The sequence below is a fragment of the Microtus ochrogaster genome, unplaced genomic scaffold, assembly GCF_000317375.1.
Source record: "Microtus ochrogaster isolate Prairie Vole_2 unplaced genomic scaffold, MicOch1.0 UNK63, whole genome shotgun sequence".
Classification (NCBI taxonomy): domain Eukaryota; kingdom Metazoa; phylum Chordata; class Mammalia; order Rodentia; family Cricetidae; genus Microtus; species Microtus ochrogaster.
The window spans coordinates 2,000,261-2,004,540 of NW_004949161.1; the positions used below are offsets into that span (position 1 = coordinate 2,000,261).

At 42.3% G+C, this 4,280-nt stretch overlaps 1 pseudogene; it reads right to left on the reverse strand.

The window, feature by feature from the left end:
• Window positions 1-3,623: 3,623 nt before the first annotated feature.
• On the reverse strand, window positions 3,624-4,050 carry LOC101983412 (annotated as a pseudogene).
• Window positions 4,051-4,280: the final 230 nt, after the last annotated feature.

The following is a 4,280-nucleotide window of genomic DNA, read 5'->3' on the forward strand; positions in this document are numbered from 1 at the left end:
AAGACACAAGGTAAACAGCCTAGAAGAAACAAACACCAGCTGAGCTCTGGCTGGAAGAAGCTCAGATCACCTCAGTGCCTGACAGAGAGTGTCTACAACATGTCAAGCTACCTGCAGACTATGAAGTGCTCTCCAGAGTTCCCACTTTCACGAGCTGCCATGCATGTTAGGGTATCTTTGGTGGTGCAGATGTTCTCCAAGCCATTTCTAAGTAACCTCTCACTCATGTTCCTGTAAGTAGTGCCAATAAATTTATGGTTTCACCCAGCTGCACTTTGGTGCTATGTGCACCTTCGTCGGTTCTCAGTTCCCTGACTGGATGAGTAGACTTCTTCTTTTTTCATGTCTCCCAGGAACAGTGTTCACAACAGAATAAGAAAAGGAAAAGCTTATTTCTGAAGAAAGCTAAGTCTGGGTTTGATAGTCAGTAAAATGGCTTTTCCACAGAGGGGGCTTTTGGGATTGTTAACTTGCATGGGGAATGGTATCATGGTTGCTCACAGATGGAGACCCCATCCTCAGTCACACAGAAAAGGGCTTTGCAAGAGTTTTCTGGGCATTGAACTCTCTGAGACTCACCAGTGAAAAGAACTGAGGTAAAGCCTAGCACATAAACTGTATCCTCCTCATTCCATTACCAACAAATCTGGTGCAAGCAAAAAGCCTAAGTTTGATTCCTTCCAGATGAGTAAAAGAAAAAGCTGTGTCATTAAGATGTAAACTCTCTATATAACAAATAACCCAAAGTTAAAAAACAACAAACCAGGAAATGCTACAAAACACATCATGTCAAAAGAGTAGCATCCACAATATATGACTACAAGACAACACAGAGCAATGAGAGATAAACATGATCAAAGGTCAAACCATGGATGTTCACGTCAACAGTCTATAAATGTGTGATAAGAAATTCAGACTTACCAAGTGCCAGGGAAAGGTGAATGATGGCCAATAATAAGATTCTGACTCCTACCATCCCTGGAGGCAAAAATCCCTACAGGCGGGAACATACACAAACACTTGGATGAGAAGTACTCTAACACCTCATAACTTCAAAGGTGTGCACACCCAAGATCGAGCACCCACAAGCAAGACCTAAAACATCCTCTTACATGTGTGCATGAAATTTATGCCCCATTGTGTTCATACAGCATTGCTTTCAACTGCCAAAATTTGGAAGCGTCCTATTACGTACCCATTTAGAAGGGAAAGAATAAATGGTGGCATATTCATACAATGGAATTTTCTACCAATCCTAAAATGAATAGATTAAAGTTGCATGGATCATTATGAATAAAATATAATATTGGTATGAAAAGTAAATTGTAGAAAGTTGGGTACTCAGTTTATGTGAAACATTAAAATCTCAAGAGAATTCTATATGTATACAAAAACACAAATCCGTGAGCTGGGGAACCATTCACCAACCTCACAACAAGGGCCTCTTCTGGGGAAGTGAGAAAGGAGTAGAGACTGGAGAGGGCGGTAAGCAAAAGGGCGTCCAACACCACTAGTACATGTTCTTTCTTTTTCTTTTTCTCTCTTTTTTAATTTTGGTTTTTCAAGACAGGGTTTTTCTGTGTAACAGTAAACCAGGCTGGCTTCAAACTCACAGAGATGTACCCACCTCTACTCCCCAACTGCTGGGATTAAAGGCAGGTGCCACCACCACACAACAATGTGTCATTTCTATAAAAAAGAAGACAACAAGCAAAGAGAAATAAAGCAAAATTTTAATTCATTAAACTCGATAGTTGATAATTTCACCCTTAATTTGTATTTATTTCCATTATATGTGTGTGCTCTGTCTGTATACACACAATGTGCTGAAACCTTGGAGAATTACAGGTGTTTGTGGGCACACACGTGGGTGCTGGGATCTGAACCAGGGTCCACTGCAAGAACTGCCAGTGCCCTTGACTGCTGAATCATCTCTCCAGTGTCTGGCACTTTATTCTTCAAGCTTCTGATTCTTCCGTCAGTTCCAGGAATATTTACTAAGTACATTCTGTGTAACAAAAGTCACTTTGGGATGATACAAAACCCTACTCATGGTTAGATAGTGATAAGAGCTTTAAATTGAAAATAGAACAAGGAAGGTCAACAAGGTGCAGAGGTTAGGAAAGAGAGAAGTGGGCTCATGTCAGAGACACCAGGAAAGGTTTTGATGAGAAACTGACAAAAATAACCTGCAAGGAGATAAGAGTGAGCTATGGGAATGAACAGGTTTTAACCACAGGTCCCAGTGACTGACTGACTGAGCCCCACAGCAGAGGGGAGAAGCATCCTAAAGAAGGCAAGGGACAGGCCACATGTGGCTTTTTGATGCTTCACAGGCTCTAACAAAAAAAAAAAAAGACAAGGATATTTTTTGCAAAGAAGGGGATTTCCAAATACAGTTGATTAAGTTCAAGCAAAATTATGGCTTGGAAAATGCAACGTTAAAACATGCTTGAGCATCAGTGGGATGCCTCGGAGGTAAAGGCACCTGCCTCCAAGACTGATGGCCTGCCCTGAGTTCAATACCTGAGACCCACATGATGAAATGAGAGAACCAAATTCAACAGTTGTGCTCTGACCTCCACATCCATATGCACGCGCACACACACACACACACACACACACACACACACACAAAACTTTACAAAATTAATAGGATAGATAAATGAAAATTGCAGAGAAGTCTTGGGAATATGGATTATTTGGTAAAGTATTTTTCACACAAGCATGAAGATGTGTGATTCCCAACCAGTATAAAAACCAAGCGCTTTGATTCATGTTTGTAATCCCAAAGTGGGAAGCAAAGACAAGTGGATCTCTGTACCCATAGCCAGCTGTTCCAAGCCAACTGGCACACTCCAGGAAAATGAGAGGCCCTATTTCCAAATTCCAAGGTGAGGGCTGGAGAGATGGCTCACTGATTAAAACACTGGCTACTCTTACGGAAGACCTGGGTTCAAGTCCTAGCACCTAGAGTTGCCTCATGACTATCTGTAATTCCAGCACCAGGAGACCCATTGCACTCTTCTGGTTTCTAAGGCACCAGGCACACAATGGTGCACAGATGTGAAAGCAGGCAAAACACCCATAAATATTAAATAAATAATAAAATCAAGGTGGACAAGTCACGAAGAATGATAACCAAAGTTCTCTGGCCACCACATTCAGGCACACAATAGAAGAAAACAGATCTTTATGAGCACAAGTTTGGACTGTCCCACTGAGCCCAGTGAAGTTTAGGGAGGGAGCACAAGGAATGGTTAGTTCTTTGTCACCCACTGGATTCAGCCTGGGAACTAAGTCTAGTCATGTGCCAGGAGGGCCCGCCACCACTTCCATTAGAACAGGGAGAGCTGGACCCAAACAAAGGTATCTGTCAGAGATGCCATGGCATAGCAGCTAGTGACTTAAAAAGGACAGAGTGGTCTATAGCTGAGGTGACTAGAAAACCTTGTGTGTGTGTATGTATGTGTGTGTGTGTGTGTATGTGTGTGTGTGTGTGTGTGTGTGTGTGTGTGTGTGTGTGTATCCCTTTTCATAGACCAAATCACAAGACTAGGTTTCCTCCACAGAGTGAAGGATGATTCATTCAGCTTAGGTTTTAAAAAACAATATTTTTTTTTGGCTGTTCTCCAACTTTATTTGAGATTCAGTAGGTTAGTTCTCATCCACATTGACTGTCTGTAGATTTTTGAATGTGGTAACAGGCACGTAAGTTACCAATGTGTAGAGTTTGTTTGGTGAGTCCTCATCCTCATTATGTTTTCTGGACAAACGTACCCGGATACGATATGGAACATCCCTTATTCCTTTGGCCCAGACGGCTTTATTGAGCCTGGTATCAATCCGCACATCTGGAGTCCCCATCTCCTTCATGGCAAATTTCTGGATTTCTTTGAGTGCCCTAGGAGCACGCTTCTTGAAGCCCACACCATGGATGCACTTGTGAATGTTGATGGTGTATTCTCGGGTCACCACCTCATTGATGGCAGAACGGCCCTTCTTCTCGCCACCCTTCTTTGCGGGAGCCATTCTGCCGGGCCCAAGCTGGAAAGGATGGGCGCGAGGGATTGTGGGCAACAATAATTTTTAAAAGACAGCATTTTTCCTTGTTCTTAATTAAGTCCCAGGTGTGGACCGCTTGAAACAGAGCCTGACATAAAATAATATATACGTGTCCCTGCTATTGCTGATATTGATACTTTAACATAAGGAAGGTCACCACTTCCTGGAAACAGCCCTTGAGGATACATCAGAATATTCATTAAACTATTTGTTGC